Consider the following 13804-nt stretch of genomic DNA (forward strand, 5'->3'; position numbering starts at 1 on the left):
TCTTAACCAAAGGTCTTAGATGAATCGAGTCTCCCCACTGATGTAAAAACCATGACATCATGGTTTGAGTCTCAGTGACATCACCATTGAGAATCAGGACACGATTAACTTGTGGCCGGAGAGCACCTTTGCTCAGGACCCTGGCCGTCCCCGAGGCACCCATGCTGCACCCCAGAAACCCTGTCCCTCCTCCGTCTAGGGTCTGCCCAGGTACAGGTCTAAGCTGGCAAAGAGTAGCCCAGAGCTCTCTCCTGAAACCTTGCACGGGAGACCACAGAAGGTCACGTCGGGAATCGCATCTGAATTTCAGTCTGGAATTAGGAGCATTGCGACTGCACCCTCATTGCACATCTGACACGTCCTTGATTTTCACTTTCTCTACTTATGTGACCCCACTTCTAGAATTCACCACGCCCTTTTCTGACCTCGACTTCTGCACCGGCTCGTCCTGCTGGGACGCCCTCTCCTTTCTGCACGGCTGTCCTTCACAACGGCTCGACGCCCGTGGGCTCCGGACCCCCTCTTCTCCGTTCCCTGTGCCCCCACGCTGCTGCGAGCACCCTCCTGTTCACACCTTCGTCCCCAAGTCCAGGTGTGGGAGGGTGGTGCGGGCGTGTAAGAACAGCCCCGTGCTCGGCGGCATCCCCCGCGGGCACACGGCCGAGTCTCAGTAGGGCTTGAAAAGGACGCCCGTCTCCTCCATGGGACCAGAAGGTCCGGTGGCCCGCCTGCCTCCACCCTGCAGTTCAGCACTTAGTCCGTGCTTCTGAGGAGCCACAGATACACTAACCCCCGTTTAGAGCCTAACAGCACTGGAGGGTTCCCGGCCGGTCACACACACGACATCTTTTCTGCACTTGAAGGGGTAGAATCCCAGAGTGTGTAGTTCAGGCGAAGGCTCAGGGTAGAGCCTTGCGTGGAAGATCCACACAAAACCGGGAGGCTCCCACCCACCAGCTCCTAGGAGTTGGCTCCTCTTCACAGCGACTCAGGTCAACCATGAGTTTCACAAATATTGAGAACCATGGGAAAATTCAAGTTTTAGACAACTAGCCCCTCACTTACTTAGCGTCAGTTAGGTCAAAGTTCTTTAAATCAGTGTTTGACATACCCACCTGAGTGCCCATTTGAGAGGTTTATAAACTTTAAATTGAAGTTTGTTTTTTAAATATTGCTTAATTGCTATTTCTCTGCTGCCTTAAGCACAAACACTCGGCTGTTCCTGATGCCTCCGAGTCCCCGTTTCAAATATTAGCAGGTGCTCTTTGGTGCCACAGCAAAGGCCTCAGACACTGTTGAGACGAGGAGGACAGTCACCCCTGTTCCGGGTGGTCCCGGATGTGAAAGTGGAAGAATACCCCACTTTAAAAACATCTTTCTGCTTCAAGAAAAAAATCACTTCTAACCATAGAAAATTTTAGAGGTTCACCAATTTATGAACACAGATGAGATCACGGCCTGCTTGAAAATGACCAGTGGTTGGGCACCTGGGTGGCGCAGTCGGTTAAGCGTCCGACTTCAGCCAGGTCACGATCTCACGGCCCGCGAGTTCGAGCCCCGCGTCGGGCTCTGGGCTGATGGCTCAGAGCCTGGAGCCTGTTTCCGATTCTGTGTCTCCCTCTCTCTCTGCCCCTCCCCCGTTCATGCTCTGTCTCTCTCTGTCCCAAAAATAAATAAACGTTCAAAAAAAAAAAAAAAGAAAAAAAAGAAAATGACCAGTGGTCACTACAGGCTCTCCGTGGTGTCTTCACCAACCGGAGCCCCACCTGCATGTCATTGCTCAAGAAAACGAAATATGCCTCTGCTTCTCCAGGACGGACAGGGAAGGGGGGTCCACAGAAGGACACGGTCTTAGTCCCAAGTAGAAGCCTCTTGTCTGTTATCTCTGTTTTGAAATCCTTTATTGTAAATGGTGTTTAAAAGTACCAATGTCCTAAATCAAAGATGCACACCTGTTTGGCTCCACTCCAGCTTGAATGACCGTCAGATTGTCCTCAAAACGAAAACTGCACTCAGCAAAGGAAAAGCCCACGAACGAAGCTTGGAACATAAGGATACTTGGGTTCACAAAGAGACGTGGCAAAGAAAGAAAGGAAATCACAGGACACCGAGACAAAAATGGAAGTAGGAACCACATCTTGCAGTTTGTCTGCTTTGTTGCTTATGGGAACTTACCTTCCAAGCTAACGCTGGCGACACAGCTCAGGCCAGGGGCCAGCAGTTTGACTGTGGCGAGGGTGTGGAGAAAAAGGGACCGTGGCACACCACTGGCGGGAATGAAAATTGGTACAGCCATTATGGAAGGCAGTATGGAGGTTCCTCAAAACATTAACAGTAAAATTATCCAGAAATCCCCTTTCTGGGTGTTTGCCCTAAGGAAACAAAATCGTTCTCAAGGGGGTGTCTGCTCTCCCTGTGCTCACTGCAGTGTTATTCACAGTAAGCGGGCCATGGAAAGAACCCAAGTGTCTGTCTGTGCGTGAACGGATAAAGAAAATGTGGCACATATACAATGGAATATTACTTATCCTTAAAAAAGGAAATCCTGCCATTCATGCCAGCATGGGTGAACTTGGAGGAGGAAATAATGTGAAGTGAAATAATTTATCAAGGACTTCAGACTAAATCTGGGACAAAGAATAAAAGCTTTTTATTGCTTGTGGATGACTTCAAGATTGCAATGAAAGTCACTCCTATTTCTGTTTTATATATGGTTATTCATCATACATTAGATAAGTGTCCCCTTTCCAGAACCTTCCCTAATAGATTATAGGTGTCCAGAGGGCAGGGCCTACAGCTCATTTATTCGGGTACTTTTTCACTGTGTTTAATGCACACTTTTCGCAGAGAAGATGTTTAAAAATTCTGCTAAGTGGCTAAGTGAATAAACGACAGGATCCAAGGAAGAAAGAATGCACGCATATACCATACGCAGTGCCTAATCATGTAGCGTGTCCAGACAACACTCGAGGTGTGACCTCACACCAGTGAGTCGGGAGCAGACTCGGGGAAGCTCCCATAACAGCACTGTTTCAAATAAAAGCATCTAATGTCTAATAATCCATAGTGAAAGATTTTAAAGTAAGGGGTAACAAATCTATAGGGAGGAATTACCAAGATTCACAAAATGTAAAAGGGGGATTTTCTAAAAGTACACCACTGACTCAGGGTGGTGAGCGGGGTTCCATTTACATCCAACCCAGGCTACAGGTGCGTGTGGTCCGTCTCTGCTAGATTCGCTTCAGCTGCATGTACAGGGAACACTCAAATCACAAGAGCTTGAACAACACAGCAGATTTCTCTCTCATGGGAAATTCGGAAGCTGGTTTATTGACGACCCTCTTCCTGGCTTGCAGGGAGGTGATTGTCCTCTCACTGTGTCCTCACTTGGGGGAGAGACAAAGGGCTTGTGCCTCTTCCTCTCTTATAAGGACACTGATCCCATGACAACAGCTCCACCCTTGTGGCCTAATCACCTCCCAAAGGCCACACCTCCTAGGATCATCATATTGGGATATTGGGTTTCAACAGCAAACATTCAATCCATAGCCATCGGAGAGGACAGGGTGCGTGCCCACCTTCCCTCACAGATGTGTTCCAGGCATGTTTACATTTGTCCTCTCGCACACAATTGAGAAGGAGCGCCTACACCTATAAGAATCAGAAGAAAGTGCCCATCTGGGGTGCTTCCTGTTCGTCACCACCTGCATTTTCAACCCGCCATCAAAAGGCATGATGTGGAGGAAGAGCCAAGATGGCTGAAAAGCATGGAAGTTTTTTTTGTGTCTCACGTCCATGAAATACAGGCAGATCAACACTAAACCATCCTGCACACCTAGAAAACTGATTGGAGGCTTAAAACAACAATCTGCACAACCTGAACCACAGAATTCAGCAGGTACGTGGTGCAGAGAGGTGAACGGGGGACAGAGAAGCCGCGGAGGGCAGGGAGCCATTTTTGCTTGTGGAGAAAGGATGGAGATGGAGGAAGGTCGGAGAGTTTGGGAAAAGCACCCCCCCTCTGCCCCCAACAAAAGCAGCTGGAGAGAAAGCAGAAAAGTGGAAACAGCTGCAGGGACTGAACTAAAAAGGGAGAAAGGAGAGGGTTTAAATTCCATTAAGACTTTATAAACAGGGATCACAGAGTCTGAAACTCTGCAGCTCGATACCTGGCGGTGCTCTGGTGGGAAAGGCAAATCCCCAGGAGCAGAGTGGGGTCTGGGAGATCCTCGGGCCACACAGGGAGAAGCAGTTCCACTGCTGGAAAGGCATTTGGTAGAGGCTCTGTGGCCACCCAGTCCCAGCAGACCCCGGAGAACCACCACATTTGCTGGTGCTGGAACAAGGTCATTAAAGGTGAAGCCTGGTGCCAGACGTGTGTTGGGACTTTCCATAATCCCTGAAATGCTGCTGCTACACAATTGTGTGAATCTTTTCTGGGGCGGGCTGGCACCCGGCCGCAGTCGCTGAGCATCAGCAGTAGCACAGTCCTGCGAACGTTCCTGGGTGCAGCCGGCACCCAGCCATTGCTTGGTGAGACCCTCCCACAGAGGGGCAGGACGGGTCAAAGTCACAGTCCTCTAGAAGTGAGGGCTTGGGAAACACAGCTGCATTGGAGATAAAACTTAGGAGGGAGGTGCCACCTGGCAACCTGATGGCTCGGTCACAGACAGTGGACGGAAGCCAGAGACAAAGGATGGGTGCACAATTGCTGGTCAGGGAGAGCACAGAGTTCCGATACTAGAGACTGGGTAGCTGGGTGACGCCATTTTCACACCTCCCACACAGCATACACACCTAAAAGTGCCACAACAATCCATCCCAGTAAGCTAAGCAGCACCATCTAGTGGAGAACAGAACCATTACACTAAGCCCCGCCCAACTGGGCCAACCTCACTCTTCAGGAACAACACAAATCTCTCCACCTGCTTAGTTTATGGACTATACAGTGCTTCATAGTTTGATTTCTAGGGAAAACCAATGTAATTTCAATTGTATTTCAGTCTGTTCACTGATCAATCTATTCAATTTCCTTTTTTCTTTTTCTTTTCCTTGTTTTTTATTTTTCTTGAATACAGAAAGAGAAAAAAATTTTTATTTTCAACTTTTATTTAAAAAAATTTTTTAATGTTCATTTATTTTTGAGAGACAGAGAGAGACCAAAGCAGGGAAGGGGCAGAGAGAGAAGGAGACACAGCTCCAAAGCAGGCTTCAGGCTCTGAGCTGTCAGCACAGGGCCCGATGTGGGGCTTGAACCCACGAACTGCCAGATCATGACCTGAGCCAAAGTCGGACGCTTAACCAACTGAGCCACCCAGGTGCCCCTAGTTTCAATTTTTATTAAAAATATTTTCTTTATTTTTTCTACTATATTTTTTACTTTTTGTAAATTTTTCAAATTCTATTTTAGTTCCATCATTTCATTTTATTCTATTTCATTGTATTCATTTTCTCAAATTTTCAAACGTTTTCTTTCTTTTTTCTTTTTTCTTTTTTCTCTATCAAGCTCCTTTCAATAGCCAGACCAAAACACACCTAGAATCGAGGATCATTTATTTGATTTTGTATGTGTGTGTTGTTTTTAATTTTTTAATTTTAATTTTTTTTACCTTATCAATTCCTTTTCTCCTTCAAAATGACGAAACAAAGGAATTCACCCCAAAAGAAAGAGCAAGAAGAAATGACAGCCAGGGACTTAATCAACATAGCAAGATGTCTGAACCAGAATTTAGAATCATGATAGCAATGATATTAGTTGGGGTCAAAAATAGATTAGAATCCCTCTCTGTGGAGAAAAAAGAAGTAAAAACTAGTCAGGACAAAATAAAAAATGTTATAACTGAGATGCAATCCCGAATAGATGCCATGGCAGCAAGGATGGATGAGGCAGAGCAGCAAATCACTGATACAGAGGACAAACTTATGGAGAATAATGACCGCCCTCCCCCCAAAAATAAGAGGGAGACTAAGGCAAAAGAGCACGATTTAAGAATTACAGAACTCAGTGACTCATTAAAAAGGACAATATCAGAATCATAGGGGTCCCAGAAGATGAAGAGAGAGAAAAAGGGGTAGAAGGGTTATGTGAGCAAGTCATAGCAGAAAAGTTGTCTAACCTGGGGAAAGATACAGACATCAAAATCCTGGAAGCACAGAAAACTCCCATAAGATTCAACAAAAACCAACCATCAACAGGGCATATCATAGTCAAATTTACAAAATACTCAGGCAAGGAAAGAATCATGAAAGCAGCAAGGGAAAAAAGTCCTTAACCTACAAGGGAAGACAGATCAGGTTTGCAGCAGACCTATCCACAGATACATGGCAGGCCAGAAAGGAGTGGCAGGATATATTCAATGTGCTGAATCAGAAAAATATGCATCCAAGAATTCTTTATCTAGCAAGCCTGTCATTAAAAATAGAAGGAGACATATGGGGCGCCTGGGTGGCTCAGTTGTTTGAGCGTCTGACTTCAGCCCAGGTCATGGTCTTGCAGTGAGTTTGAGCCCCATGTCAGGCTCTGTGCTGACAGCTCAGAGTCTGTAACCTGCTCCAGATTCTGTGTCTCCCTCTCTCTGCCTCTCCCCTGCTCATGCTCTGTCCCTCTCTCTGTCTCTCTCTCAAAAATAAATAAACATTAAAATTTTTTTTTTTAAATAGGAGAAATTAAAAGTTTCCAAGACAAACAAAAATTAAAGGAGTCTGTTACTACTAAACCAGCCCTGCAAGAAATTTTAAGGGGGACTCTCTGAAGGGAGAAAAGACAAAAAAAAAAAAAAAAAAAAAAAAGGCCAAAAGCAACAAAGACTAGAAGGGACCAGAGAACACCACCAGAAACATCAACTCTACAAGAAACATAATGACAATAAACTCATATCTTTCAGTACTCACTCTAAACGTTAATGGACTAAATGCTCCAATCAAAAGATACAGGGTAACAGAATGGATAAGAAAACAAGGTCCATCTATATGCTGTTTATAAGAGACCCACTTTAGACCTAAAGACACCTGCAGATTGAAAGTAAGGGGATGGAAAACCATCTATCATGCTAATGGTCGACAAAAGAAAGCCAGAGTAGCCATACTTAGACAATCTAGACTTCAAAATAAAGAATGTAACAAGAGATGAAGACGGCATTATATTATAATTAAGGAGACCTAACAATTGTAAACATTTATGCTCCAAATGTGAAAGCCCCAAAATATATAAATCAATTAATCACAAACATAAAGAAACTCACTGAAAATAATACCATAGTAGTAGGGGACTTCAACACCCCACTTACAACAATGGACAGATCATCTAAACAGAAAATCAACAAGAAAACAATGGCTTTGGATGACACACTGGACCAGATGGACTTAACAGATATATTCAGAACATTTCATCCTAAAGCAGCAGAATATACATTCTTCTCCAGTGTACATGGAATGTTCTCTAGAACAGATCACATACTAGGACACAAATCAGCCCTCAACAAGTACAAAAAGATCTAGATCATACCATGCATATTTTTCAGACCAAGCTATGAAACTCAAAATCAACCACAAGAAAAAAATTTGGAAAGGTAGCAAATACTTGGAGACCAAAGAACATCCTACTAAAGAATGAATGGGCTAACCAAGAAGTTAAAGAGGAAATTAAAAAGTACATGGAAGCCAATGACAATGATAACACCACAACCCAAAACCTCTGGGACGCAGCAAAGGCGGTCATAAGATGAACGTATATAGCAATCCAGGTCTTCCTAAAGAAGGAAGAAAGATCTCAGATACACAACCTGATCTTACACCTTAAAGAACTGGAAAAAGAACAGCAAATAAAACCCCAAACCAGGAGAAGACAGGAAATAATAAAGATTGGAGCAAAAATCAATGCTATTGAAACCAAAAAACAAACAAACAAACAAACAAACAAACAAACAAAAACAGTAGAACAGATCAATGAAACCAGAAGCTGGATCTTTGAAAGAATTAACAAAATTGATAAACCACGAGCCAGTTTGATCAAAAAGAAAAAGGAAAGGACCCAAATAAATAAAATCAAGAATGAAAGAGGAGAGATAACAACCAACACATCAGAAATAAAAACAACAATAAGAGAATATTATGAGCAATTATACATCAATAAAATGGGCAATCTGGAAGAAATTGACAAATTCCTAGAGACGTATACATTACCAAAACTGAAACAGGAAGAAATAGAAAATTCTAACACACCCAAAACCAGTAAAGAAATTGAATTAGTAGTAAAAAAAATCTCCCCAAAAACAAGAGTCCAGGACCAGATGGCTTTTCAGGGGAATTCTACCAAATATTTAAGGAAGAGTTAACACCTATTCTCTTGAAGCTGTTCCAAAAAATAGAAATGGAAGGAAAACTTCCAAACTCTTCCTATGAAGCCAGCATTACCTTGATTCCAAAACCAGACAGAGACCCCACTAAAAGGAGAACTATAGACCAATTTCCCTGATGAACACGGATACAAAAATCCTCAACAAGAGATTAGCCAACCAGATCCAACAATACATTAAAAAAATTATTCACCATGGCCAAGTGGGATTTATACCTGGGATGCATGGCTGGTTGAATATCTGCAAAACAATCGTTGTGATTCATCACATCAATAAAAGAAAGGACAAGAACCACATGATCCTCTCAATAGATGCAGAGAAAGCATTTGACAAAATACAACATCCTTTCTTAATAAAAACCCTCAAGAAAGTAGGGATAGAAGGAGCATACCTTGAGATCATAAAAGCCTATATGAAAGACCCACTGCTAATATCCTCAATGGGAAGAAACTGAGCGCCTTCCCCCTAAGGTCAGGGACAAGACAGGGATGTCCACTCCTGCCATTGTTATTCAACATAGTATTGGAAGTCTTGGCCTCAGCAGTCAGACAACACAAAGAAATAAAAGGCACCCAAATTGGCCAGGAGGAGGACAGACTTTCACTCTTCACAGATGACATGATACTCTATATGGAAAACCCAAAAGATTCCACCAAAAAACTTCTAGAACTGATTCATGAATTCAGCCAAGTGGCAGGATATAAAATCAATGCACAGAAATCGGTTGCATTCCTATACACCAACAATGAAGCAACACAAAGAGAAATCAAGGAATAGATCCCATTGACAATGGCACCAAAAACCATAAAATACCTAGAAATAACTCTAATCAAAGAGGTGGAAAATCTATACACTGAAAACTATAGAAAAGTTATGAAAGAAATGAAGAAGACACACCACAAATGGAAAAACATTCCATGCTCCTGAATGGAAAGAACATATATTGTTAAAATGTGAGTACTACCCAAAGCAACCTACATATTCAATGCAATACTCTCAAAATAACACCAGCATTCTTCACAGAGCTAGAACAAACAATCCTAAAATTTGTATGGAACCAGAAAAGACCCCAAATAGCCAAAGCAATCTTGAAAAAGAAAACCAAAGCTGGAGGCATCACAATCCCAGACTTCAAGCTGCATTACAAAGTTGTAATCATCAAGACAGCATGCTACTGGCACAAAAGCAGATACTCAGATCAATGGAACAGAATAGAGAACCCAGAAACGGACCCAGAAATGTATGGCCAACTAATCTTTGACAAAGCAGGAAGGAGTATCCAATGGAATAAAGACAGTCTCTTCAGCAAGTGGTGCTGGGAAAACTGGACAGAGACATGCAGAAGAATGAACCTGGACCACTTTCTTACACCAGACACAAAAATCAACTCAAAATGGATGAAAGACCTAAACGTAAGACAGGAAGCCATCAAAATCCTCGAGAAGAAAGCAGGCAAAAACCTCTTTGACCTCTGCCACAGGACCTTCTTACTCAACACGTCTCCAGAGGCAAGGGAAACAGAAGCAAAAATGAACTACTGGGACCTCATCAAAATAAAAAGCGTCTGCACAGCGAAGGAAACAATCAGCAAAACTAAAAGCCAATCGACAGAATGGGAGAAGATATTTGCAAATGACCTATCAGATAAAGGGTTAGTATTCAAAATCGACAAAGAACTTATCAAACTCAACACCCAAAAAACAAATAATCCAGTGAAGAAATGGGCAAAAGACATGAATAGACACTTCTCCAAAGAAGACATCCAGATGGCCAACTGACGCATGAGAAAATGCTCAACATCCTCATCATCAGGGAAATACAAATCAAAACCGCAACGAGATACCACCCCACACCTGTCATAATGGCTAACATTAACAACTCAGGCAACAACAGATGTTGGCAAGGAAGCGGAGGAAGTGGAGGAAGCGGAGAAAGAAGAACCCTTTTTGCCCTGCTGGGAGGAATGCAAACTGGTGCAGCCACTCTGGAAAATAGTATGGAGGTTCCTCAAAAAATTAAAAATAGAACTACCCTATGACCCAGCAATGGCACTACTAGGTATTTATCCACGGGATACAGGGACACATTCACCCCCATGTTTATAAGCACTATCGACAATAGCCAAAGTATGGAAAGAGCCCAAATGTTCATTGGTGGATAAACAGATAAAGAAGATATGGCATATACATACGATGGAGTATTACTCGGCAATCAAAAAGAACGAAATCTTGCCACTTGCAACTACGTGGATGGAACTGGAGGGTATTATGCTAAGCGAAATTAGAGAAAGACAAATATGTGACTTCACTCATATGAGGACTTTAATGTACAAAACAGATGAACATAAAGGGAAGCAAAAATAATACAAAAACGGAGGGGGACGAAAACATAAGAGACTCTTAAATATGGAGAACAAACAGAGGGTTGCTGGAGGGTTGTGGGAGGGCGGATGGGCTACGTGGGTAAGGGGCATTAAGGAATCTACTCCTGAAATCTGCGCTGCACTGTATGCTAACTTGGATGTAAATTTAAAAAATAAAACAAATAAAATTTTTTTAAAAAGGCATGATGCTCACAGTGGAGATCTGGGTCTGTCATCCCCCAAGAGTTTCTCCACTGGATGGGAAGAAATAATCTATGTGACTGGCAAAAAGTTAGCCATGAAAGAGAACTAATGCTAACTCCCATACCTGGGACCAGCTTTCCCCTGCTCACATCAAGGCCCTCATCGGCTGAATAGCACATGCCTTGAAGAACACACTTGGTTCTCTGAATTTCTGGGGCAGAACCCTCACCTCATGCCTCCTCTTCTCAGCCAGACTCCTTGTTAGCAAATTAGGCAAGTTGCCAAGATGCCATTCCATTAGGCAGGGTGCTGGCCACCATCAACATGCTCTGCGCATCCGTCCACTCGCCCACAACCGTCCTTGACCTCTATCCGTCTATCTTTTCCTTTGCTCCAAAACAAGGGTGCAAAGTCTTCTTTAATTCAGAAATTTACTTTCATTTCCTAATTTTTAAGCGCACACACTCTCCAGAATATCTTTCTTCCCTGCTTCCTCTCTCATTTGTTTCTCTTTTTTCTTCCCTTTTATCTTGCAAACCCCACAGAGAAAGGCAGATGACTGAAAAGGGAGGCTTAGGCGGAGCAGAGGAAAACAATTCTAGCTGCAATGGCCCAAGGAGCCTGGGAGGTTAGCTGACCTTTCCTCGCGGGCCAGCCGGGCGCCAATCTTGCCTCATTCCTGTTCCGTGTGGATCTAATTGCTTCCTTGTCTATCTTTGAGCTTCTCTAAGCCATAATATCTTCTGTTACCTTTTCTCCGTTTGTTACTGTTTTCTGTTTATTCGTTTTGTTTGTGACCTAAAATCCTAAATGAACAAATTCCTGATTAAAAAAAAAAAAAGAAATTCAAGATACTTTTAGATAACTTGTGGCAAAAGCGTCAGGGGCTCTTGACTGAAGCACGAAGCATGTGTCCCTAGGGTGAGGGTTGAAGGAAAGGTGCAGGGCACCACCCCAGGCACAAGCACCTGCTTACTCTCAGTTTGGAAGTCTGTCCCACTTCTGTGTCCAGCCCAATCCCGGCCCCATTTCACATTTTGTTTTACTCTTACCTGCTGAGGGCAGGTACAAACACACACCTGTCCCTGGTCCACCCCCCCCCCCCCATGTACATATTTGGAATCCAGTTTTAGAGAAAGCATTGCCATTTTCTCTTTACTCACCAGTGGCTCGTTTTGTTAATTTTTAACTAAAAAGAGCTGTTTTTCGCCACTAGCAGACAACATATGAGATATTTATTTTCTGTCAGTTAAGCAAATAGCTATTTATGGGAGTTCAAAACAGATTATAAATGTGACTGCCTGACAGTCCCCATGTGAAACACTGGGTAAAAGCATCCGTTCATCAGAGGTGGGAACTGAGATAAAAAGGTACAGAGCCTAGGATCCAGGGGGACAAGGTGGAGGGGGGGGGGCGTGGGGAGGGAGAGGAAGGAAGGCGAGGGACGAGAAGGGAAACAGTCTGGCTAATGAAACGTCATTCACATCAGGGGACAAGCTCCACCCCCTCCCTCGTGGGTCTCGTGGACTGGCCGTTGGATGGAGCGTCGTCTACACAGCCCTTCCGCCTCGAAGCCTCTGCAGGATCCCCGCGCGGACGGCACGGTTTCCTTCGCTCTAGGGGTAATAACCTCTTCCGAGAACTTTTTTATTCAAGCCAAAACGCAGCAAATCGGAGGTCACCGATTTTTCTCCGAGGAAAACGATGCTTCTCTGTAAGGCACCGTCTGCCTATTTTGAGTGTTCGGAAGAGGGGAAGGCAGAGAGGAGGCGGCTGGGCGGGGAGGCGCGGGAGGGGCTGTGTCGTGACGTTTCGACGCAGAGAAGGGGCAGGCCTCCCCGTGTCCCCAGCCGCGGCCCTCTCGGGTCTCTCGAGGGGGATGTGTGACCTCGCGGCGCTGCTCCCCTGGGCGCGCACACGGGGCGCTGGGGCAAGGCGCTCGGAAGGGCTGGGGGTGGGGGGGGGGGGGCCGGAGACACAAAGGGAGATCCAGGCGCCGCGGCTGGGCCTCCCCTCCCCCGGGGCAGGGGGTCCCTGCGGCCCACCGCCTCTCTGAAGGTCATCAGGGACGGATCCCAGCGGACACACGCACCCCCATCACATCAGCAGACAGAATGGTTTCCGTGGCAACGCCTGGACAGAGCGATGCCTGCGTTCGGCATTAATTTAAAATATTTTCCCCAGCCTCCTTGGAGTCGGTTCTGTGAAACACAAGTGCTCCAAGGCGTCCCAATCTGCGGCGTCCTTTGAAATTCTATCCCGTGTGTGTTGGAGCTGAGCCAATTAACAGGAAGAGAATTGGGTGGATTGCAGAGAAGCTGGCAAGACTGTGTTTACCAATTAGTTTTTTTTATGATGCAAATGTCGCGCCGCATGCGGCAGGAATAAAAGCTAGCTATGCTGAATATGAAACTGTTAATTGCATTTTCGGAGACACAGCTACAAGGTGAAACTAATCATACAAATGATAACCGAGTCTCACCACCTACAGAGCTCGGCTATTGCACCTCCCCTAATCTGTGTTAAAACAGCCCCACTCGCCTTTGCAGGAAAGGAAAACACAGCATTTGGTACATAACCTTCCGTTTTAAAGAGAAAAAGTGTGTATATGTGGGAAGCAATATAAAGGATAATTTCCACTTAAATCAGATTAATAATGTTAACAAACACTATGGCAAAGGGCAGGATGATGCTTCTTGGTGCTTCTTTGCTTTAAAATTATACAAGAATGTGTTTGCAAATGAACACCGGCACATTCTGAAAACTAACTCAGAACAAGTGAGCTCCTTGAAGAAAAGGGTCGTGATAATTATGGACAGTTGATTTTCGCAACCAGGGCACATCAAACAAAGAGGCCATCTTCTGGTCGAGGGAGACCAGACAT

General features: G+C 44.5%; 1 protein-coding gene and 1 long non-coding RNA gene across 6 annotated transcripts in view; one reads left to right on the forward strand and one right to left on the reverse strand.

Moving 5' to 3' along the window:
- PTPRN2 (protein tyrosine phosphatase receptor type N2) overlaps positions 1-13804 on the reverse strand; it is an 809741-nt gene that overhangs the window by 367224 nt on the left and 428713 nt on the right. The window lies entirely within an intron of this gene.
- Positions 12349-13325, forward strand: LOC123607191. Its single transcript, XR_006716700.1, has 2 exons — positions 12349-12634; positions 13105-13325. It is a non-coding gene; the product is annotated as an uncharacterized LOC123607191 (long non-coding RNA).

The sequence above is a fragment of the Leopardus geoffroyi genome, chromosome A2 (assembly GCF_018350155.1).
Source record: "Leopardus geoffroyi isolate Oge1 chromosome A2, O.geoffroyi_Oge1_pat1.0, whole genome shotgun sequence".
NCBI classification, from domain to species: Eukaryota; Metazoa; Chordata; class Mammalia; order Carnivora; family Felidae; genus Leopardus; species Leopardus geoffroyi.